Source organism: Dipodomys merriami, unplaced genomic scaffold (genome assembly GCF_024711535.1).
Source record: "Dipodomys merriami isolate MVZ:Mamm:240054 unplaced genomic scaffold, mDipMer1.0.p SCAF_2, whole genome shotgun sequence".
Lineage (NCBI taxonomy): Eukaryota > Metazoa > Chordata > Mammalia > Rodentia > Heteromyidae > Dipodomys > Dipodomys merriami.
Genome location: NW_027203381.1, coordinates 121621833 through 121647802, shown reverse-complemented (window position 1 = coordinate 121647802; position 25970 = coordinate 121621833). Strand labels below are relative to the sequence as shown.

Below are 25970 nucleotides of genomic sequence, written 5' to 3'. Positions count from 1 at the left end.
AACCGGAAGTGGCGCTGTGGTTCTAGTGTAGAGTGCTTGCCTTGAGCTGAAGAGCTGAGGGACAGCAACCAGGCCCAGAGTTCAAGCCCCACGACCAACAAAAAAAAAAAAAAAAAAAATCACTCAGGGGCACTTTATGGATTTGCTGTGCCAGGAACGATCTTATTGATTAAATGAAGCAACTGCATTTCCTCTTAAAGTGATATTTACATTGCAATTTAATTAGACTGGAAATTAGGGCTTTGCTCTGCCAAACACTAAGTACTGTCATTTTCAAGGCACGGAAGAAACACTATTCCCCAAGCATGGAGGTAAATAGTAAGCAAGGCCCCTGTGCGCACACGGCAGCTCTCACCCCAGGGCACGGACAGGCAGGACACTCCCAAGCCAATGCCCACGGGGGGCAATGCCCACGGGGAAGGAGAAAGCTGCCAACACAGAAGGACGCATGATAAAGAAGCTGCCTCCCTAACTTTTGGGAGTGGCCGGCACTCCTGAGCTGCATAGTCCTGAGAACTGGCAGGGTCAGAGCACTGAAAGTCCTCGGCACCAAGAGGTAGAAAGGCAGCCCAGGGTCAAGGAAGGGACACAGGCGCATCTTGGCTGAGACAGAAATACCAAAGGGGACTGTCTCGGTATAACAGGCAGGAGAGCAGACAGAAGACCACAAAGGTATGACGAAGATCCACACCCTAGAGTCTTCAGAAAATACCCAGTGGCTTTGGGGTGGGAGGTGGGAGGTAGGGAACCCGTGCTGAGTGCGGCGGCAGGGAACACTGGAAGAGGACTCTGGCAGAGGACCTACAGTCCAGCAGCAGCAGCAAAGAGAACCCAGCCTGGCAGCACTACTTCCAGGGATCGGGTAGGATTTCCAATGAGCAAGAGGAGGAACTCAAAGGAAAGCCAGAGTTGTAAACCATTCAGTTGCTCTGAGCTAGGAAGTGGAAGTGCGTCCGAGACGCGTGCTGTCAGCAAGGACTGGGCTCCTCTGCCCTGTGCTGGCTTCCAAATGCCACATGGACAACGGACGAGGCCACGGGAACTGTGACGCACGCTTAAGTGCAGGGTCCTTGCACAGAGACTAGGAATCTCACGGGGGAGCAGCTGGCCGCGGAGCCCTGCCCACGCAGAACTGAAGGGGCCCAGGAGGGCAGGAAGGGAGAGGCTCCTTTCAATCACCCTTCCTATGAAGGGCAAGGAACAGAATCTTTACCTTGAGATGCCAGAGACCCACAACTTTGGAATGGCTCCTGAACAGGCTTAGTTTTAGTTGGAGTACGTGGGTCCATTTCAGGGCAGGAAACCTGACCCACCACAGTTCTGCAGACCTAATGAAGCCAGCATCATGTGACAATCAGTTCTGCAGACCCAATGAAGCTGGTGTCATGTGACAGTTCTGCAGACCCAATGAAGCCAGTGTCATGTGACAATCAGTTCTGCAGACCCAATGAAGCCAGTGTCATGTGACAATCAGTTCTGCAGACCCAATGAAGCCAGTGTCATGTGACAATCAGTTCTGAAGACCCAATGAAGCCAGTGTCATGTGACAATCAGTTCTGCAGACCCAATGAAGCCAGTGCCATGTGACAATCAGTTCTGCAGACCCAATGAAGCCAGTGCCATGTGACAATCAGTTCTGAAGACCCAATGAAGCTAGCATCCTGTGACAATCAGTTCTGAAGACCCAATGAAGCCAGTGTCATGTGACAATCAGTTCTGAAGACCCAATGAAGCCAGTGCCATGTGACAATCAGTTCTGAAGAGCCAATGAAGCCAGTGCCATGTGACAATCAGTTCTGAAGAGCCAATGAAGCTAGCGTCCTGTGACAACGTGTGGCCAATCAGGGTCTCAGCTGTCCTGTTCTTGGTTCCCTGCACTTTGGTCTGCACTTTGTCATCTGTTCTACTATTTAAATACATTTTCCGTTCTTAGCAAATGATACTTTCCCTCATAAGAGAGACGGTTTGGGATGAACTATGGGTAAACACAGACTGGGTGAGCCTCATGAGATGGGGTCCTGCCAAGTGGCTCCACCAACTGACCTGAGCCTTGGAAAGGCAGAGGAGCCGGGGTGGCCTGCCTGTCAGGGTGAGGGCACAGGTGGCGTGGGAGGCGGCGGGTGTCACCATCTCCACTGTGGCAAGTCTCAACAGCGATCACATGGTCCACTTTCAAATATGCTCAGGCTTTTGTCAATTATGCCACTATAAAACTTTTCTAAGGACTGTTTTATATTTTTAAACTTATTTATTTTTCAGTGCTGAAGATGGACCCCTGGGCCTTGTGCATTCTAGGCAAGCTTCTACCACTGAACAACAGTGTCGATTCTCCTTGTATTTTTTTTTTTGGGGGGGGGTCCGGTCATGGGTCCTGAACTCTGGGCCTGGGCACTGTCCCTCAGCTCTTCAGCTCAAGGCCAGCACTCTACTACTTGAGCTACAGTGCCACTTCCGGCTTTTTTCTTTTTTGCTTATGTGGTACTGAGGACTCGAACCCAGGGCCTCATGTATGCAAGGCAAGCGCTCTACCACTGAGTCACCTTCCCAGCCCTCGTATTTTTTAAGTGAAATAGTAAATTATTGGAATTTTTTTGGGGGGTTGGTCATGGGGCTTGAACCCTGGGCCTGAGTGCTGTCCCTCAGCTCTTCAGCTCAAGGCTAGCACTCTACCACTTGAGCCACAGCACAACTTCTGGTTTTCTGGTGGTTTATTGGAGATAAGAATCTCACGGACTTTCTTGCCTGGGCTGGCTTTGAATTGTGATCCTCAAATCTCAGCCTCCTGAGTAGCTAGGATTACAGGCGTGAGCCACCGGCACCCGGCTTGGAAGTATTTTTATGACCTGAGAGAAATCCCTTTTACCAGCCCTCAGCACTCTAATGTTTGGTGAGAAATTAAAGCTTGTTGGCAACATTAGAGCAACTCTTTAAGTAGGTGCATTTCTTTCACTACATGATGACTTTGTATCGTCTGTCCAATGCTCCCAACACCAGTAATGAGCTCTGCATTTCCACATACAGACACAGATAGTGAACTTCAGAGATGGGAGACAGAAGGAAAGAAACAGATACCGATGAGTCAAGCAGCCCAAGAGGCAGGGCAAGACCGCGTGAGCGTGAGTGCTGGTCCCATGCTGAGGGTCCAGCGGGCACCTGCATGGGCTCCTGGGGTGGGTGGAACATGACAGCTAAGGATGCAGAGGGTGGAAATGAGGATGTGGCCTCTCGGGAGGGTCTGTGGCCTCTTCCTCAGGGTCTGCCTACTGGCCAGAGCTCTCCCAGCACATGGGACAGGTGGGGGGCGGGGCTCAGACTCCAGCAGGGCTGCTGCAGTCGGCCCTGAGCTCATTCCCCAGCAGGTCTGGTTTGTTTGCTGGGCAGTGAGTAGCGGAGTGCCCTAAGGAGGGGGAGAAGGTGTGTCCTTCTTTTCTGCCTGCCTGCCTGCGTGAGCAGGAGTTCTAACCTCATCAGCGCATGCCCGGGACTGGCACTCAGCGTCACCCACCTCTTCTGTCCTTGGGCCCTCTCACTAGGACTCAGTTACACCATCGCCTTCCAAGGCCTCCCGCTCAACACACAGACTGTGGGTGCTCCAGCCCCATTAACCGCTCTCCTCTCCTCTCACTCCAAGGAGATGTAGACACACAGATGTGGCAAGGTGTGGACTGAGACAGGAGCACCCTCGTGCTCTGCTCTTACACTCAGGTCAGCAGAGACTGCAAACCACTATCCTGGACAGCTGGCGACAGACACAGACTGCCCAAGGTCACTACCAACTATCTCCCCTGAGCCTGTTACCACCCTCCCTCACAGACTCGGGTTTGCATGCAGAGATTCTCAGGTTCCATCAGTAATGTTATAATTGAAAGTATTTGGTAAGGTTAATCAACAAATACTAAAACTCTGTTTTATGTGTTAAACTGCTGCTATATTTGGCCTTCAATGCATAACTGCCCACACAAGAAAAGCTTCTAATCACTGGTGACAGAAACCTCTTGAATCACTTCCTTGTTCCTACAACAAGGCACTAACTAGCCACAAACCAGGACCAGGAAATGATGTGGAGATACTCAGGCTGTGGGCAGAGACACTGAAGTTCTGTACTCTACACAACACTTCACCATGAAAACAAATCACACCTGAGGTGGACTGCAAGGATACTGTTCAGGAGAAGAGTAGTCCTGGAGAAAGAACAGCCAGCCAGGACGGCTGAAGAACAAGGGAGGGATCGTGGAGACACACGTCTCCACACAGACTGCCCTAGTGCGCACACAGTAGGGGAGTCCTCCCAAACTCTGTATGAGGCCTGTAAAACCCTGGAGCTAAAATCTGTCACAGATGGTCCAGATATTAAAAATTAGTGGCTGCTGGGCACCAGTGGCTCACGCCTGTCATCCCAGCTACTCTGGAGGCTGAGATCTGGAGATCACAGTTCGAAGCCAGCCTAGACAGGAAAGACTTTTTCTTAAGTTAACCACCTGGAAACCAGAAGTAGAGCTGTGGCTCACAGTGGTAGAGCACTATTCTTGGATAAAAAAGCTCAAGGCCCAGGCCCAGGCTGAGTTCAAGCCCCTTGACCAAATAAAAAAAAAAAAACAAGTTAGTGGCCAACTTCTCTTATAAACATAGACATTAGAACCATAGAGAAGCCAGGTGCTAGTGGCTCACACTTATAAGCCTAGCTACTCAGGAGGCTAAAACCTGAGGATTTCACAATTCAAAGCTTACCTGGTTAGAAAAGTCTTTGAGACTTTACTTTCCAATTAACCAGCGAAAAGCCAGAAGTGAAGCTATGGCTCAAGTGGTAGAGTTCTACCTTGAGAAAAAAACTAAGGGACAGTGACCCAGGCCCTGAGGTCAAGCATACTCACAAGCATACTCACATACATACATACCGAGGCCAACTGCTCAGACACAGAAGACCTGTCAGTTGCTGGTGACTCACATCTGTAATCCTAGTTATTCAGGAGGCTGAGATCTGAGGATCTCTGTTCAAATCCAGCCTGTGCAGGATTTGCAATTATTCACCAAAAAGCCAGAAATGGAGCTGTAGCTCAACTGGTAGAGTACCCACTTTGAGTGAAAGAGCTAAGGAACAGCATTCTGGCCCTGAGTTCAAACTCCAGTACTGGTACAAAAAGAAGGAGAAGGAAGAGGGGAAATGGGGAGGTGGGGGAAGGGGAGAAAAAGGAGGAGGAGGAGGAGAAAAGGAAGAAGAGGAAGAAGAGGAAGATCTAATTTATCACAGATTTTAGTTGCTACCATTCTTTTTTAATCACAGTGTTGCTTTTGATTTAGCACTTCCACATTAGATGAATTATCCAGCAGCTTGCTAGTGCTAAGGGCTACCTCTGTCCTCCCTGCAGAGCGGATTACAGCACCTTCCCCAGCTTGCTGAGGTGGTGACATCTTCTCTCTTGGAGATGCACTGCTCAAGTATGGGAAATCCAACAGTAAAGCTCAAGGCAACCATAACAAAAGTGCCCAGCTATTTTTAAGTTTATGGAACACTCTTACATAACATGAGATGATATCTAAAAGTACCCCATGTCTCACACAAGATTTATATTTGCTGCAGACAAATTCATGGAAAGTGGCACATTTCATTTCTTCCAAATCCTTTGACAGTGTTGAGTGATGTTGCTGCTGGAGAGAGAACATCCACCATCAAAGGGACTCATGGTCCAGAATTTTCCATTTTGCAAGAGTGACCCAAAAAGTCTTCTGATTCAAAGTGCTGGTAAGGTACATATCTCCTTTCCATTCTGCCAAGGTCCTGTCAAAATGTCAGAACAAGTAGCTTGGGGTGTAGTGAATGAGCCACAATATTGCTCAAAAATGACAGAACGGTTTGAACCAAAGGCAAGAAAGCCACGGAAGGAAGCAGGGTGACCTGGCCAGGAGCAGGAGCTGTAAAACAAGGCCCTGCGGTGAAGAAGGGGTCCTCCAAAGAGCCAGCAGCCACGAGGCAACATACCGTTGTCTACAAAGAAGCTTGAGAATCACTTCTAAAGAAAATCTAACTTTTCAGGGTGCAACTTCATGGGCCTCAAGGAGAAGGGAGCAGGTAAGGAGAAATCCAACTATCCGTGCTTGAGGATGGTGGGCAGAAGAGGTTTGCCTGAAAAGAACAAGACCAGTGTCCAACTTCTCACCTATAATAGTAGACTGGAAAACTACCAAGAATAGTTTCTAAGTTTGAAGGCATCACAAAAAAAACCCTTGAATTTCAGACCCAGCCAGATTATCAATCAGGTAAGGAGAAAGAAAATAATTACGTGTTTGAGCAGTGTAGCCTGTTGGCCATGGTTACACAAAGCAGCTGAGTAAGGAAAAGCTCCAGCAAAACAAAAATAGAACCCAAGAAACAGGCAGGAGAAGCCATGGCAACAGGAGCAGCCGGGAGCAGCACAGAGACCTAAAAAGCCTCCATCGCTTCCTGTGAGCACTCTCCTACGATTGGCAAGGGTTTTGTGCTACATAATTATACCTCCTGGCTCTATGGTAAAATATATTTACATTATCCTAATACTGTAAATGTTGCTTTCCTTATAGTGAAATTTTTAGATAAAGTTCATAGAGAAAGCCTAAAGATGAATGAAAAACAGACGACAAATGTTTAGACCTTGTCAGTATGAATCTAAAACTATGACTGGCAACAGCTAGGTGCCAGGAGGCTCTGTCTGCTGGCTTCCCACAGGAGCTGCTGTTATGCTGGTGACGGCCGAGAAGACAGGAACTGCTCACTGCGCACTTCTCCAAACAGGGGCACAAGAAGGGTCTTTAGCTTCATTTGTGCCCACTTCTTACTCGAATGTGGCGTTTGCTACACACGCACCGCACTTCAAGAGATTGAGGCAGCCCTTCTAGCCTTAGCTTTTTTTAACCACATTTCTTGCTCAAACTGGCAAGCACCTTGACTCTCCTGCATAGCTGGGGGGACAGGCACATGTCACCATACCCAGCTTGTTCTGTAAGATGGCTTCTTACAAACCTTTTGACTAGGCTGGCCTCCAACCGCCATCCTCCCATCTCTACCTAATGCATATGGGATTATGGGCATATGCCAGGTTTTCAATAATTAAATAATTATCAACACAGGAGCTGTTAAAGAACTTTAGTGTGTTCACTGCACAGATGTGCTCTCATAAGAAGTGGAGTATGGACACCACATTATTTACAACTGAGCTAACTAACAAAGGATTCATTCTGATCAACAGTGTGTGCTGTCCTTTTCACCACCTGTGCATGTTGTGGAGTGTCACGCAGTCCACCACACACCGAGCTACATGGCATGCACGTATGGAATGCTTGTGGAGCCATAATAAACAAAGACAGACCTGATGCAATGGAGCATCAAGGGTTCACACAGACAGCCAAAGCTGCAGCCAGCAAGCACTTACAGGCAACTTTCTGCACACCCTCTAAAACATAGGAAGCTTAGTTTACTAAATATACACAGTCAGCCAGGTGCCAAGGCTCACGCCTGTAATCATAGCTACTCAGGAGGCTGAGATCTGAGGATACGGTTCAAAGCCAGCCCGGGCAGGAACATGTATGAGACTCTTATCGCCAATTAACTACCTGACAACCAGAAGTGGTGCTGTGGCTCACGTGGTAGAGAACTTGCCTTGAGCTGAAGAGTAGAGGACAGTGCCCAGGCCCAGAGTTCAAGCCCCATGACCAACAAAAAAAGAATAATAATAAGTATACACACACACACAGACACACACACACTGAGTTGATTATTAACACAATAGAGTATTACATGTTGTCTATAACTGTGTTGCTGTACTGCTGGGTTGGGTTGCTTTGTTTTGTTTTAGTTTTTGTCATATCTGAATCTGAATTCAAGATTTCATGCTTGCTAGGCAAGAGCTCTACCATTTGAGCCATGGCACCAACACCTTTTGCCTTTACTATTTTTGAAAGTGTCTCATTTTTTGCCCAGGCCAGACTAGACCTCAGTCCTCCTACTTATAGTCCCCACATAGCTGGAGTGACCGACGTGGGCCACCAGGATAGCTTTTTATTGTTTGCGATGAGGTCTGGTGAACTCTGTGCTCAGGCTAGCTTCAAGCCTGTTTTCCAGATCTCAGCCTCCCTGCAGCTAGGGTGACCACTGTGAGCCAGCACACCCCCGCCACCACTGTACTTCCACACAATAGCACCGCTGCACATGTGGGTACCATGCTCACGGTGACATTACAATAGCACAGCACCAGGAACTGGGAATTTTCCAGCTCAGTTACTATTTCCTAGCATCGCTGTTATACACACGAGCTGTCAGTAACCAAGAAGTTGTCCCACTTGACTAGACACCTCCCTACCTCTTGGCTAAGTTTCTGCCCAGTATCTGTTACCTAGGTAACTGGCAGACCTGGAAGCAGTCAGTCACCTTCCCCTTCTGCTAGGTCACATCCTGGGCCACCTCTGGTCACATGCCTCCCATCTGACTTTAGGAGGATCTCAGACCCTGAGGTCACGTCTGGATCCAGTATGGCCACACCCTTCCTGTACCTGGCCACACCTCTTCCTGTCCCTGGCCTAGGTAAGTCCTGGCAGGGGTGGGTCTCCCCTTTCTTTTGGCCATGCCTCTCCACTGTGCACAGCGGGAGCAACAGTTGAGTAAAGAAACTTCTTCTCTGGGCTGGGAAGGTAGCTCAGTGGTAGGGCGCTTGCCTTGCATGCCTGAGGCCCTGGGTTCAATTCCTCAGCACCACATAAGCAAAAAGAAAAAAGCCAGAAGTGGCGCTGTGGCTCAAGTGGTAGAGCACTAGCCTTGAGCTGAAGAGCTGAGGGACAGCGCCCAGGCCCAGAGTTCAGGCCCCACGACCAGACCCAAAAAAAAAAAAAAAAAGAAAGAAACTTCTTCTCCTGCCTGAGTAGCACATGGTGTTCTCTTCGGCGGCTAGCTAACAAAACCTATTTAATATACCTTACATATGGTGCTGAGACCTGGGATGGGGGTTTTTGAATTGGAAACATTAGAATTTCCTAACCACCCCTTTTCTGAGAACTGAATTGCCTTGAGACACCACATGAGACTTTTCGCCAATACCATTGCTGGCCTTCACATCCACGTCCACACCATTTCTCTACTCTGGTGAGTGAAACTACTCTCTACGCTTCTCTGTTGCTCAGTCTCTGTCCAGATGTGGCGCCATGCCAGAGAGCTCCTGCAGCCTTTAGCCGAAAGGCCTGTCACCTTCAGAGCCGACACTTGGTTTTGGGGACTTGGCCGCCATTTCTCTCTAGAGGGCTCTGGGGGAAGTTGGGACGTCGCTTCTGCCTGGTCAGCTCTCCTTCACTCACCAGACTGACTCTCCCACACATTTAATGGGGTGCTATGAGTCACGCCCAAGCCGTGAAACCCCTTTGAAATGCCTCCTACACTCCCTGGCAAGCCAGAGTGCCTAATTTTTTATGCCATTCTCAGATGTAGACAGTTTTTGCCACTGCAGTGGTAAATGGTCAGAAGTCTGTTTACTTTCAGGCTCTCTTTGCTCTCTCTGCCAATCATGTCCAACTTTCTGTATCTCTCCCTTTCTCTCTCCCTCTTTCTCTTTTCTACCTTTGGGCTTGTGCCCTAAAGAGTGTGATCAGGCTGGGTCCCGGGGACCCCCTCTAATGTCTGAACTGTTAAAAAAAATTCATAGTAAAAGAAAAAAAAAAGGTAAAATGAAAGAGTGCTAGGAAGAGAGCCTGTCTTGTCCATGGTACAATGAAGAAACTACAGTTCGAGGGTGATGTGGTTGGGGGTGGAGGCCTTTAGAACAAATTCAGAAATACAAAAAGTTTTCTCCAGAGACTTGTGTAGCACCTGAAGAAGAGGGCAGCTGTGATGGGAACAAGGCTGCTCTAAGGCACGGGCCGCAGGCCTGCCCATGTGCATCAAAGACACCGTTTACACCAAAGGAACAAGCTCAAACAGTTGCTCCTGTCTTAGATGCAAAGATGACTTTTCCTTTTTTCCTCTGTGGCAAAGGGGGGTGAACACGGGGCTTGGATAGGCTAGGCCCCATCGAGCCAGCGGTGGCATGGTATTCAGCATCCCTGAGAACACGCACCTTCTCACCCAGCACGGCCAGTGTTACTCAGAGAATGCCATCTCCACCCAATGGAAGTGTAGTAACGACAAGATCTTCTAAAATGACAACAATCTTCTAAATACTAAGTATGAGTCCTAGTATTGAATCTGGCAGAGAGCCCACTTGGAGCCTCTTGCAGCAAAACCTCACAGTGACAGACTGCCGGGCAGACAATCATTCTTCATGTGAGTTACAGACAAACATGACCAAGTGAAATCTACTGCCACAAGAACCCTTAGGATCAACTGCTATAAACTTAAGAAGTCTCAACTATGAAATTCAACCTGTAAGATTCAAACCCCAGGGAGGCAGGAGATGCTTTGGTTATGGTCAAAGATGGCCATGTTCACGAAGTCAGTGATGTGACCCCTGATGTGCCTATACTGCAAAGAGAATGGGATGACATCAGAATATCACAGATCATGTCAGATCGTGACCTCCAACTAGCGTCTCGTTCTGGGCTGTCTCAGGAACAAGCTGGGTGAACCAAAGACAGCACAACACTGCCAGTGTCCTCATCATCCAATGCCAAGAGCAAACAAGGTTCTGCTGGGTCTTGTGCAGCAGGGAGCTCGAACACCTCCCCAGGAGCCCAGACAGCGTTTGGACTGAGGTGGTCCACCTCCCCTGACCACCAAGAAGTGAAACTAAACACCCAAAACCACCTGTTTCAGAACCTCTGGGACAAAGGAGCAGACCACGCGGCAACGCATGCATTTCATATTCAAGCCATAGAACAGATGGCAAAGGCTCTCTGAAGAGCCATCCTGCTGGCTCTCGCATAGCCTGGGCTTTGGGAAGGGAGCATGGAGTACAGTGTGGGAGTGGTGAGTCACACGTCCTGCCTTCTGACACAGCTTCAGAATGACACTTCCCTCTGGGCTCACTCAGATTCCTCATGTCCTCCACCAGAGCAGTTTAAGACTCAAGGAAACCTCTCTGTTCCTATGCTCAACTGCTACCTATTGCCAGAATGTGCTCAATAGGATGGCAACTTCTGACTGCTTTACAAGGTAAGCCTACTAGTCAAAATACTCATGGAAAGGGAACTTTAGGCCACAACTCTGTCACAGTTTACCCTGATTTAATAAATACCAGTGCTTTGAAGGCACTCAAAACCAAATATAACCACCTGTTAATCTTTTTACAGGTAGCATTCATACCAGGATATTGCTCCACAAAGTAGGAGCCAAGTACGACTCTCAAGCCTGCAGTGTGAGAAACCTAGCAAGCAGCCGCAGTGTGAGAAACCTGGCAAGCAGCCACAGGGGTTGGCCTTGCACTTGTTGAGATGGGTCGTGGGTGACGTTGTGCAGGCTTGGCATGAGAGCTCCTTGGACAGTGAGCCGCATCAAGGAAGCTCAGGAATGGCAGAACTTAGCAGGCAGCACAGCCCATTCAAGCTCAGAGCCCAGAGCCTGTCAGACAAACTCAGCTGCCAGCCAGCCTCCCAGCCTTTCCCGGCTGAGGCTCGCCAGATGCATTCCTTCAGCACCCTTTCAAAAGCAGATGAGGAAAAAGTTAAGGATAAAGGTGGAAATTCACATTTTACAAAATAGTTTAAAATTTACTAGCATATTTTACTCCCCAAATAACATGAGTGAAGCATTCAAGCAAGTTTGCTGGGTTCCCCTTTTCACAGACAAACTAAGCCAAGTCCAGCTGATGTGTGCCTCCAACCCAAGCCATCTCCCGCCCAAAACTGCAGTACACCTGGCCTCCTCACGAGCACGAGCCCATCTGCCTGCAACTTCCTGGTTTTCAAGCAGCCTATCGTATGGCCACCTACTTGTGACACACACCTATGTCCCCAAACTGGAGGCCAGAGGGAAAGTCTGCAGAGGTAGCCACTCCTCCTACGAAGCAGATAGACCAAAAGGAGTATAGGTAACCCATGTCCACCTCCCTGTATTTCCACCAGATTGTACTTAGAACAGAATCTACATCTGCCCTGCAACTCTGCTCAGAGATAATCCCCGGGAGCAAGGCTCACACCAGCACCACGGTTGCCCCAGCCAGGGAGCTGGAGGCAGAGGCTGAGAGGTGGAGCTGTGTGCATTGCTATGTGAACTACTACATGTCTGAATAAGATGTGAGCTAAAGTGATTTTGATAGATAACTCCAGAAGAGATACCAGTGATAGGAGTCAGAAATGGTCACGCAATTGTGATAATCCTCAGAAGAAAGCAAGGTGCTTCCTTAAAGAAGGGATGTATGTACTGCCTGAGCCGCAGCAGAGGTGCCCTACTCCACAGTGAGGAAGCTTTATCTGGGCACTGTACGTGCAAGAGAAACCCAAATGACCACTAAGCTTGTAAAGGAAATGTCCAATCTCAAGAACATCAGGGAAATGAAATGAGAAACCAGACTCCCACTAGTATACGGTACCAGAAAGGTAGAAATCAGACAGAAACTCCCAAGAAATGCCCAGTGTCTGGGGTAGAGGCAGAGGGGAGGCCCCACGGGAGGCCCCAGCCACATCCACTTACACTGAGGCCCTGTGCTTCCGAATCAGGAAATACTGATGGTTAGAGCACTTTAGTTACTCAAAACCAGGGGAGAGTAAATATCCACCTTCAGCCCAACAGGCACAAGTAGGTCAAACAGAAGAGGACCGCCCACGGCAATGGACGACTCCACTGCAAGCAACTCAAGGTGTGGGAAAGTTAACTATGCTTGCTGGGTTCCCAGGTAAGGCACGTGGAGCTCCCTGCCCTCTGTGGACACTGCCTTCTACACACTCAGCTGTCCAGAAGCCCCCAGGCTTGTCCTTTGGGGTCCTATGGAGACCCCACAGCACAGGTATGACTGCTAAAAGCCTGCGCAGGGAAACCCAGCAAGGCAAGGTCCAGCAGTCCCAATACACCGGACTTCCTTCCTTCAGGGAACGAAGTAGGAGCCCTCTGGAATGAAGAGGGACTTCTGACCTCCTGTCAGATACAATGCATGAGACAATTTCCCCATGGCCATTCAAGACCAGGGAAGTTTGGAGTTCCTATGACTCATATCGGGAAGGATGACGAGCCAGGAACCACATGTTCCTGGACAAGCCAGGACACATGTACAATACCACCCAAGTATCCCAACACAAGAAAATACTATGTATAGTATCTGCAGCACCACACAAATGTCCCCTCTTGTTGAGGTGTGGACAGTGGAGGTGGATCCTTGGGGTGGTCAGGGAGTATAGATGGGAAATCTCAATACATTCTGCTTCATTTTGCTATAGACCTCAAACGGCTGGGGGGCAGGCAGCTTATTAAAAAGTGAAAAACAGGAGGGGGGACCAAGATGGCGACGGGGCAGTAGGGAAACGCCACAGCTCTCTCCAACCAAAAAGAGAGTTCGAGCTCCAACGCTTAATCTCCCCAAGAGACTGACAACAACAAAAAGACGAACACTCAGAGAAAAACCAGAGGCGGAGAATAACAAAAAAAGAAACAGAGGAAAAGAAGAATTTCAGAAGAAAAGCGAAGACCCCTCCCCCAACCTTTACTGGCCGCGCGGCAGTGCGCCAAGCCGCCGGCCAGCCGGCCTGGCAGGGGCTGCGGGAGCCCCAAGAGAAACAGCAGAGACACAGGGGGCCGCTTTCAGATCACCAGGTACTGGTTTACAGAACAGCGGATCGCCAGGAACAGAGAAGCCTACCAGCCGGGAGTCTCCACGAGGATCCCACCCCCACCCCTCACTCTCCACCCGAGCAGAGAGGCTCCATCCCGCCAAAGCCGCTCGGCACCAGCAGCGCGCCCGCCCGATCGCGATCGCAACGACCCGGCACTCTCCACCCGAGCAGAGAGGTTCCATCCCGCCAAAACCGCCAGCAGCGCACAAAGGGAACTGTCTGCAGACCACCCGCCCGCCCGATCACGATTGCAACGACCCGGCGGGGCCACTCGGGCCCCAGAGGTACCGCGAAGAAGCTGCCTGAGCAGGGACACTCTTGACCCGACAGCTTCGACAGAGGCAGAGACAGAAAAGAATCACACAGAGCCACCACCGCCCAACCCAGCCCGGATTGCAACAACAACTGACGACCTACACCACACAGAAACAACCAGCTCCAGGGTGAGTACCCCACAGGGGAAGTGTATCCCTCAAGGGAGACCAGAGCTGGAGGGAATCCCCAGACCCTGACCTAGACTCCCTACCCCAACACCCGGACCACAGGACCCACTAAAACTGGGAACTGTTTGAGAGCTCCACCAGCCCGTGGAGCACACTCAGCTGGACAGGCTAGAGCAAGAGCACCCCTGGAAGGAAGCTTAAATGCCCAAGCCAGGAACAGCGCCCCTGGGTCAAGACTACCAACAGTAGAAGAAAGTTGAACTGTGTCCCCCAGGCTGTATAACCTAGGTGGTATACACATCAGCACAGGCCTAACGAGTGCGCTCCAGGCTGCATAACCTAGGTGGTATACACATCAGCACAGGCCTAACAAGCGCGCTCCAGGCTGGGGCCGGAACCAGGCCCGGGGATCCGGCGCCTGAACAACACAACCAACTCCTCCCAATTGAAGTAAAAACCTGAGCATATGCCTCAACAGAGGGGAGAAAGCCAGGAAACAACACTCCCCCGGGGAAGCACGCCTGTGACAACAAAAGACCTGGAGGCCCAGGACAAGAGAAGCCCAAACCCCACCAAAACTCCACCCATATACCCTAGACTGGGAATTGGGCAACACAGGCTGCCAGCACCTGATAGTAAGCAGGAGCTCAGACTGTTAAGGCGGCTCAGCAATAGAGTGATAGTCTTGGATGTATGAGGCCCTGGACTGATTCCTCAGCATCACAAAAGCAAAAAGGGTCAGAAGTGGTGCTGTGGCTCAAACGGTAGGGTGCCAGCCTTGAGCTGAAAAGCTGAGGGACAGCACCCAAACCTAGAGTTCAAGCCCACAACCAGCCCAAAACAAACAAACAAAAACACATCAGGAGCCCATAGCAGACTCCAGCATTTGGGAGAGTGCATCCAGAGCATCTGTTCTTCACAAGAGCACCCGTAGGAGCAAACACAAGCAGTCTAGGCTGCTCAACCCTTCCAAAGGCGGGAACTGCCAGCAATCTACAGCAGAGAGCTGAGAATCCTAAGTAAGTCAGAATAGCAGCTGGAAATAGGCTCCCAACAGAACCCAGATCAGGCACAGACTCTCTCTACCAATACGGAATCAGCAACCAAGCAAAGACAGACACACCAAAACAAAATTGAAGAGCAGTCTCCTGAACCTCCATGCGAAAATCATAGAGAAAAATCACAAGGTTTACTACCACCCAGGACAGCAAGCTCACCTCAAAAGCAAGCAGCCACACAGGGGAGAGCCCCAGTGGGAGCAAAGCAGGAATGGAAGACAAAGGCTACTTCCAAGGGTTGCTGGAGGCAATGACTCAAGAAATAAGGTGAGAAATTGATCAGAAATTGAAAGAGCACAAGGATGAACTATCCAAAGAGATACAGGGTATCAAACAAGAGATGCATGCAAAAATAGAAGCTGCACAAACCTCACTAAGAAGTGAGATAAACGCCAAATTAGAGGTAATGCATACCTCATTGAGAGGTGAGATCAGTACTCTGAGAACCAACATTGAATCCATAAAGGGATCCATTTCCTCCATGCAAACCACAATAGAAGCCACTGTCAACAGAGTGAATGATATGGAAGGTAGAGTGTCAGATACAGAAGACAGAATACACCAACTGGACCAAAAAGTGACAGATATGGAAAAATCACTCAAGTTAAACCAAAGGGATATTCAAGAGCAAGCAGATAATGCTAAAAAATTTAACCTTCGCATAATTGGAGTGGACGAAGGTGAGGAATTCCAGAGCAAGGGAATGCAACACCTATTTAACAATATAATCAATGAAAATTTTCCCCACCCCAAAAACGACCATCTTAACTACATCACAAAAGCTTATCGAACACCCAACAAGCAAGACCCCAGGAGAAACACTTCTAGACACATTATAGTAAAAATGATAGATCTGAATAATAAGGAAACAATCCTGCATGCAGCAAAAATGAAGAAGGAGCTATACTACAATGGGAAAAAAATAAGAATTACTGCAGATCTCTCCACACAAACAATGAATGCAAGAAAAGCCTGGGAAAGCACCATACGAGCCCTGAGAGCCAATAACTGCCAACCCAGACTGATCTACCCGGCAAAGCTAGCATTCACATTCGATGGAGAACTGAAAACTTTTAATAGCAAAGAAAAACTAAATGAATACATAAACATTAAGCCAGCATTACAAAGAATTCTAAGAGGGGGGACACAACCTGAAGAAAGCAGCCAGGAACAGGGGCCTGCCCCAAACAGGCATTACTCAAAGTCTAACTGAGCAAGCACAGGAGGAAAGGAAAAAAGAAAAACTTAGGAAAACGGAATGGCAGGGACAACAATGCATCTCTCTATACTTTCTCTTAATATAAATGGGCTGAATTCGCCAATCAAAAGAAAACGAACTGAGGACTGGATCAGAAACAAGACCCATCCATCTGTTGCCTTCAGGAGACCCACCTCTCAGCCAAACATACAAACAAACTCAGAGTGAAGGGGTGGAAAAGGATCTACCAATCAAACGCCCCCAGTAAGAAAGCAGGTGTAGCTATCCTGATATCTGACAAAATAAACTTTTCACTAAAATCAGTACAGAAAGACAAGGACGGACACTACATATTAATAAAGGGAACAATCCAAGAGGAGGATATAACCATCATCAACTTATATGCCCCAAATATTGGTGCACCCAGATATGTCAAACAAATCCTCTCAAACTTACAGAATAAAATAGATCCCAATACGATAATACTAGGAGACTTTAACACACCACTCTCACCAAAGGACAGGTCTACCAACCAGAGGATTGGCAAAGAAGCTACCGAATTAAGAGAGGCCATACTTCAAGCGGAATTAACTGACATCTACCGAGTATTTCACCCTAAAACAACACAGTACACATTCTTCTCAGCAGCTCACGGAACTTTCTCCAAAATAGACCATATCATAGTTCATGCAAGGAACTTAAGCAAATACAAAGGGATCGACATAATCCCCTGTATCCTATCTGACCACAGTGGAATCAAGCTAGCTCTCAATAACAAAGCATACCGCAGAAATTTCTCTAATACATGGAAATTGAACAGCACACTCCTTAACAATGCCTGGATAACAGAAGAGATCAGAGAAGAAATAAAGCATTTCCTACAACTCAATGAAAATGAAAACACCTCACAAAGAAACTTGTGGGACACAGCAAAAGCAGTCCTGAGGGGCAAATTTATTGCCCTCAGTGCCCACATCAAGAGAACGGAGACAGACCAAGTAAATAATCTCATGTTGCAATTAAAACAGCTAGAAAAACAAGAAAAAATGGGACCTAAAGCTACTAGACGAAGCCAGATAACCAAATTAAAAGCAGAGATTAACCAATTAGAAAATCAGAAAACCATAACCAAAATAAACCAAACAAAAAGCTGGTTCTTTGAAAAAATAAACAAAATTGATGGCCCATTGGCTAGATTAATTAAAAAAAGAAGAGAGGAAACCCATATTAGTAGGATTAGGGATGCCACGGGAAACATCACAACACGTACCCAAGATATCCAAACAATCCTAACAGACTACTTTCAAAAGCTATACTCTCTAAAGGAAGAAAATCGGGCAGAAATGGATGCATTTTTAGAGAAATACAAGTTGCCCAAACTGAGCAAAGAAGAAGTTAACCAATTAAATAAGCCAATATCCTATAATGAGATACAGGAAGCTATCAAAAGTCTTCCAACAAAAAAAAGCCCAGGACCAGATGGATTCACAGCAGAATTCTATAAGACCTTTAAACAAGAACTAATACCCATACTCCTCAAGCTCTTCAGAGAAACAGAGAAGGAAGGAGCTATCCCAAACTCATTCTACGAAGCCAATATCACACTCATCCCCAAACCAGGCAAAGACCCAACCAAAAAGGAGAATTACAGGCCAATCTCCCTGATGAACACAGATGCAAAGATCCTTAACAAGATTCTAGCTAACAGAATCCAGAAACACATAAAAAAAATAATTCACTATGACCAGGTAGGCTTCATCCCAGAGACACAGGGATGGTTTAACATACGTAAGTCAATAAATGTAATCCAACATATCAACAGAGCCAAGGTCAAGAATCACATGATTATCGCCACAGATGCAGAAAAGGCCTTTGACAAAATTCAACATTCATTCATGCTAAAAGCTCTGGAGAAAATAGGAATAGAAGGAACATTTCTAAAAACAATAAAAGCCATTTATGACAGACCAATAGCCAATATTATACTTAATGGGGAAAAGCTACAACCAATTCTCCTAAAATCAGGAACAAGGCAAGGATGCCCACTGTCTCCACTCCTCTTCAATATAGTCCTAGAACCCTTAGCCAGGGCAATAAGGCAAGAAAAAGACATTAAAGGGATCCGCATAGGGAAAGAAGAAGTTAAACTATCCCTTTTTGCAGACGACATGATACTATACCTCCACGATCCCAAAAACTCCATCCCCAAACTCTTAGAAATCATAAATCACTTCGGCAAAATAGCAGGATACAAAATAAACCCACAAAAATCAGTTGCCTTCCTATACACTGATAATGTACAGGAAGAGAGGGAAATAAAGGGAGCAACCCCATTCACAATAACCTCCCGAAAAATAAAATATTTAGGAATTAACCTAACCAAAGATGTAAAAGAACTATTTAATGAGAACTATAAAAAGTTAAAGAAAGAAATTGCAGAAGACACTAGGAAATGGAAAGACCTCCCATGCTCCTGGATAGGCCGACTTAATATAGTAAAGATGGTAATACTTCCAAAACTAATATACAAATTCAATGCAATTCCTATTAAAATCCCAATGACATACATCACTGAAATACAGAAAACAGTCCAAAAATTCATATGGAACAACAAAAGACCTAGAATAGCCAAAACAATTCTAGGGGATAAAGACAATATGGGAGGGCTATCCATGCCGAACTTCAAACTCTACTACAGAGCTATAATAACAAAGACAGCATGGTACTGGCACAAAAACAGACCCGAAGACCAATGGAACAGAATAGAAGATCCAGAAATAAATCCACAGGCCTACAGCCAGCTGATATTCGACAAAGGAGCCAAAGATATACAATGGAAGAAACACAGCCTCTTCAACCGCTGGTGCTGGGAAAACTGGGCAGCCACATGCAGAAAACTAAAAGTGGACCCCAGCCTATCACCATGCACCAACATCAACTCAAAATGGATTAAAGACCTTAACATTAAACCTGAATCTCTGAAACTACTGCAGGACAGAGTAGGAGAGATACTTGAACTAATAGGCACAGGAAGGAACTTCCTGAACAGAGTCCCAGGGTCACAACAAATTGGAGAGAGACTCGACAAATGGGACTACCTTAAAATAAAAAGCTTCTGCACAGATAAAGCTATCGCAACCAAGCTAGAAAGACAACCAACTAATTGGGAAAAAATATTTACCAGCAATATATCAGACAACGGGTTAACATCCTGTATATACAGGGAACTCAAGAAACTAATCCCTCCCAAACCTAACAAACCAATTACTAAATGGGCAAGGGAACTAAAGAGGGACTTCTCAAATGAAGAAATAAAAATGGCAAAGAAACACATGAGGAAATGTTCATCATCCCCGGTGGTGAAGGAAATGCAAATAAAGACAACCCTGAGATACCACCTTACCCCAGTCAGAATGTCCCACATCCACAAATCAGCCAACGACAAATGCTGGAGGGGATGTGGAGAACGAGGAACGCTATTACACTGCTGGTGGGAATGTACACTCATACAACCACTTTGGAAAGCAGTCTGGAGGGTCCTTAGAAAGCTAAAGATTGACCTCCCTTACGACCCAGTCATACCACTTCTAGGCATCTACCCTGAACAACAGGAACCAATATACAAGGACACGTGCACCTCCATGTTTATTGCAGCACTGTTCACAATAGCTAGGATATGGAAACAACCTAGATGCCCCACCACAGATGAATGGATCCAAAAATTGTGGTACCTATACACAATGGAATATTATGCAGCCATTAGAAATGACAAAATAAGGGCATTTGCAGGGAAATGGATGGAGCTAGAAGGAATCATGTTGAGCGAGGTAAGCCAAGAACGAAGAGACAAACAGTACATGGTCTCCCTGATAAGCGGATGATAAATCCAAAATGTTAGGTGATATGACAAAACTAACAGGACTTAAGAAACAAAGAACTCCCACCCATCTGGTTGAACCACTACTAAATATCCCCATGCTGCTGATCACATATATGGTATATAACATATGAACACCGTTATATATTACAGACTGTGATAGACAATTTGCTCCAGGAAAGTTAGAATGAACGTGTGACTTTAAATGAGCATCATTATTCCACAATACTGTGAATTTCCGGAAATTAAGTAATCACTTAATCACAATCAAAAAAAAAAAAAAAAGAACCTTGGGGAAGGGAGGGAGGGAGGGGATGGTAGGGAGAAAACAATGGAGGGGGTAACAATGTTCAAGAGGAAGTGTACTCATTACCCCACTCATGTAACTGTAACCCTCTGTATAGAATCTTTACAATAAAAAAATTAAAAAAAAAAAAAGTGAAAAACAAACTGGCATCACTAGAATGCAGGTCCAGACATCCACTTCAGTGACAACCTTTAGGCCTGGGGAAGTAGATGCGGTGTGCTCTGAAAGGCCCAGCACCTGTGGACGCCTGAGGGAGTGGTCTGCGCTGCCCGCATCTGTGACTTACTGGGGGAGGCACGTTTGCTCTCTCCCAATTGCATGTTTCCATGTGTGCTTTCCTGTGGATGTGATACTTCTCAACAATGAAAGTAAAACTCCAGCTGCATCAAGCCACTCTGATGAGGGAGGAGAGCTAGGGCAGGAGGGCTCTTCAGATGGAAGTGGCCTTGACTCCCCAGAGGTGGGTGGTGTTGCAGGGCAACCTCTTGGAGCACAGGCTTGGTTGGGAGTATAGGCTCATAGGAGAACAGGATCAGGGAGGCACAGGTAGGCTACAGGCTGGAGGGACACAAATTTAGGAAGGACAGGCTTGTGGGAAACAGGCTGATAAGGCACAGGCTAACAGGAGCACTGGATTGGGAGGGGCACAGGCTCAGGGGAGTGCAGCCAGAAGACCAGTGGCAGCCACCAGCTCAGTGAGATGCAAGCACGGGAGCACAGGCTCAGGAATTCAAGCGTGGGGGACATGGGCTAGGAGAATAAGGTTTGGGGACATGGCCATGGGGACACACACTAGGGGAGCTGCCAACACAGAGCTGGGAAAGGTCTGTTTTTATACTACTATCCAGGAGATCTGATTTAATGAACATATTTCTTAGCTATTCACATAAGGGGGAACATCAATGATCTAATCAAGATAAAATGAAGTATGACAGCAATGGTGACTAGAAACATTAAATGTTCACAGCTTCTTTAATACAGGAACTTCTAAAGGGATTGATAAATTAGGATTATTCTTCAAGCTGCCATGGTAAGGGGTTTGGTCTCCCAGGAATTGAAACATTCTGGTCAGTAGCAAGTATTAGGTTTGACTTCTTAGGGGAAAAGGAAAGTAAACAAGAGACAGTGAAGAAATTCCCCACCCCGCCAGCCAGCTAGTCACCAGCAAGTCGTCACAGGCACGGCACGGCCAGCTCAGAAACTTGCTGTCGGCCTGGAAAGCACAGCACTACTGGCAGCAATCCATGTGGCTTTCCACACTCACTGGGAAGAAGGAAAGATAATTCCAATACAGGATAGACAGGAAGATCTTAAGGTTTGTTTCACTGACAGCCGCTAGGCCAGCCCCACTTGTAAGGCCCAGGCCAGCGTCTCTCTAGACCTCTCAGCTAGATGGCGATGGGGACTGCTCACTTTCTCTGCAGAGTTTGCAGGGGAAAGGCCAAGTAAAAGAAAGTACACAGTAAAGGGATCAGTTCAAGTTTCTTTTCTCCCCACACCAGCTCATGGAGCAAAAGGTGAACATAAAAAAGTCCAAGCTTGGTAAGAAATGTATGCATTATCCTGCCCACGTAATTGTAACTCCTCTGTACAGTATGTTCACAAATAAAATAAAATTAAATTTAAAAAAAAAAGTCCAAGCTTTCCAAGAGGGTGTAAGTCACATACATGTTCGTCCATGGCTTTTTCAGCCACTGTGACTTCCAAAGAATGTCTAAGGTGGGCAAGAAGAAAGACAATCCCTCAAAGCACAGCTAAAAACCTCCTGCACAGAGCTGCCCTCTGTAGACACCAAGCAAAAATCTCAGGGCAAACAAACTACTTTTGCTTAAACCTAGCTAAGTATACAGAAACACACTGGAGAAGCAAAAGGCATGGACTGGTCAAAACTAAGCATGTCTTCCTGCCAGGAGGGCGGGTCATGTACCTGAGGACCTCTGCTCCGGACCAGACAATGTGCTGACCTGCAGCACGAAGGATGAGAAGCACAGACTACCCCTAGGTGGACCTGTGAAAGGGAAGACCACAGAACTGTTAAAACACAGGCATCAGAAAAGCAGTTTGAAAAACTGGATGCTGGTGTCTCACATCTGTAGTCATAACTATTCAAGAGGCTGAGATTTGAGGATCATGGTACAAAGCCGGCCTGTGCGGAAAAAGTTTATGAGATGTTTATCTCCAATTAACCACCAAAAAGCCAGTAGAGTTGTGGCTCAAGTAGTAAAATGCTAGCCGTTAGCAAAAAAGCCAAGGGAGAGCTCAAGGCCCTGAATTCAAACCCCAGTACTGGCACAAAAAGAAAAATATTAACGTTTATTTACATAAAGGTGTATGCATGCATGTGAGTATCCATGTTGTTTGTTTCTTTTGATTATTTTTCCTATGAGATTTTGGTCTTTTCTCAACTAAAAAAATATGTTACAAAGATTTTTCTCACAGCTGACATTTTTGTCTTTTTACTTTACAGGCAAAAGGTTTTTGCTGCAATATTTTAATGTAGTCAAATTTATTCATCTTTTCTGTCGGTGAACCTAAACTTTAAGTACTACTTTTTGAAAAGACTTACTCACTCATGTTTTCATCTAGCACTGGCATAATTCCATTTTCTGCACTTGGCTCTCTGACACATTCAGAGCTTGTTCTGGTATTCAGCGTAAGATATAAACCTACTGTATCTCACTAGGGCAATAACATTTACTACAACACCATCCTCGGCCCAGAAAATTGACACATCACCTTTATCATGTCCTCCGCCTACGCTTGAACTTATTGCTGAATTTCCTATTTCATTCATCTGTCTACGCATGCACATTACCACACGACACTCACACACCATTTACCAGGAAGCCAACCAGAGAAATGTTCCACTGGGCTACTTTGTGGTGGTGTGAACAACCCGGGCATACTAAGATGGCTGATATCACTATAGGACCACCATTGTGCACACCACCTGATGTTATCCTGATATTACTCCACTCCTGACTGTAATTTCCCTACAAGGGCTGGTGACCTGCTGTGATATTTGGTAAGTGTGATCTCTTTGGCACTCTTTCCTTTTAAATGTTCTATGCAACCATGTTTTTTGTGTTTTTTTTTTTGTTTCAATGTTAGAATCAGTATGTCCAGTCCCGCCTACACTTAACTGTTGTTCATTTTGTATCTTTACTGATATCACCTTAAATTTGAAAACTTGGAGAACTAGTGTCTCAATGATGGAGGCACCCTAACCATGTATAAGGCACTCTACCTGCTCGAGACTCCTCTGTGGATTCACTAGTATGTTACTGCTTCCTCTTAGGTTCTGAAACATTCTTTTCATTTTATTCTTAAGTTCTCTATCTTAGTGCTACTATCACTGATGTGATCTCTTCCATATCTTTTAACTGCTTACTTGGAACATGTGTTAAAAATCATCATTTGTGTTTGAATATCAATTTTGTATGTCTGCTACCTTGGGGAATCTTTTTTTTTTTAATTATCTGAGTTATTTTTTAATTCCCCAGAGCTGAAAGACAGCCACTAACCAATCAATGTGAAGGGCAGAGCTCCAGGGGACCAGGCTTCCCTAGGGCTTGTGGGTTCTCTGCCCACACAGATAGATTCCCTTTCTCCTTCCCACATTTTATATCTTTGTCTTCTCTTGTCCTTGACTCAACCTTTACAACCATTAATAATGCTGTGCCCTGTCTTCTGTGTGGCCCTCAAGCCTTGCCTTCCTCCCTGCTTTGGAGAACAGCTGGTGGACAGAGTAGACAAATCAGCAGTCCTAGAGTTGATCTTGCCATTTTCCTTCTCAAGATGCCTTTTTGCCTTTGAGTTCAATTATATTTAAGCACCTCTAGTGAGACTCACTACATAGAGAAAAACAAAGCTTCCATCTGGGAGGGGCCAAACGATTGACATTCATGAGCTATGAAAATGATGCTTAGATTTCTAAATGTCTTCATTGGAACTTCAAATAAGCAAAGAAAACAACTTTCCAAATGGTAACTCAATGCTTTAGTATTCTAATTATCACACACCTAGTCTACCCTTAGCCACATGTGTAATTTCCATTAGCCTGAGATCTTGTCTTCCATGTATGTCCTGTCATGGATGCACTAGCCATGGCTTGAGCAATGGAAGAGCTCACCCTGGAAGAATCACGTTCTTAATTACTGATTCTGCGTTAGACGCTAAACACGGTTTATAAAAGGGAAGTCAGCCAAAATTGTTCAGAGCGTTAGAGAAAATTCATTTTTTATTAATTTGTTGTTTTGGCTAGTTCCCAGATCATTCACTGTCAGAATAGTAACAGGAGCCAGCCAGCACAGAGGCCTATATCCCACCCGGCCTGGGATTTGTGCACACAGCCCCTTCTAGAATCCCTGCACACTTGAGTTAGTGATTCCTTCCACCACTAGTCAAGCACTTTGGACAGCTTTGGAGAAAGGACGATGGACACACTTAGAACAATCAGTCAGCTGACAGTCTGCATTGGCACTTAACATACTAGTCTAGGTTACAATGGTGAACGCAACCTCAACCAACACATAACACAGGGAGCTTTGTTAAAGATCATAAAAGGGCTTTAAGCCTAGCAGGCAACACAGCCAAGCAGAAAAAAGGACCTATAAACCCTTCATGGAATTTAATAAGCCTGTTCCAGGATACAATTGCAATAAATGGAAAGGAATTAATACAGCTGTAGAAAAGAAAAAAAAGCAACCAGCTTTGAAAGTTTTGAATTCTATTGATAAGACACAAACAAGTTAGGAAGCAAACAGTCCAGAACCACAAAGTGACATGTTACGAAGAATCTCTCTGCCAGACTGCTGAGAGTCCTTTACAGTTGTTTCATGAAACAAGAGACAGTATGGCTAGCAAAAAGCAGAGAGCGGATTTCAGTAAAATTCCTAGACATAAGCATACTATAAAAGGAAAACCCAGCCAGCAAGTTCATAATCGGAAGACTAAAGTGGTCACATTGCTAGTATACTATCTTCCCATACATTTTGATAAAGGAATCCAGCTCTTGCAATCTATACACTAAGAAATACACTCATTATATTTTAGTTTCCTGTCCCTTACTTACAGTTTTACTTCCTATGGTTTTAGGTACCTGAAGTCAACAGCACAACAGTATTAATGAAAAATTCCAGGACTTAACACTTCACAAATGCCTACAATTCTGAGAGGCATAAAGAAGTCTCCGGCTGTTTGGCTGTGTCCCATCTGGGAGTAAGTGGTCTCTGAGTCCCGCCCACCCTGATCACCCCCAAATCACTTAGCAGGCACATCATTTATCTGACGGACTGTCACCAGGTTCAACAGGTTCAAGTGATGCTTCTGGACCTGCCTAAGGCCATATCACAGTGATGCTGGTGCTTCACAA

General features: G+C 46.3%; 1 protein-coding gene across 7 annotated transcripts in view; it reads right to left on the bottom strand.

Moving 5' to 3' along the window:
• The window catches only part of Adarb1 (adenosine deaminase RNA specific B1), a 130936-nt gene that overhangs the window by 68330 nt on the left and 36636 nt on the right, over positions 1 to 25970 (bottom strand). Inside the window, exon 1 of one of the 7 annotated variants that reach the window (XM_070030827.1) lies at positions 5978 to 5995. The exons of the other annotated variants lie outside the window; for them this stretch is intronic. The gene's annotated coding sequence lies outside the window, so the exon portion shown is untranslated. Of the gene's footprint in view, positions 1 to 5977; positions 5996 to 25970 lie in introns of those variants that run through there. 7 annotated transcript variants of the gene reach the window in all.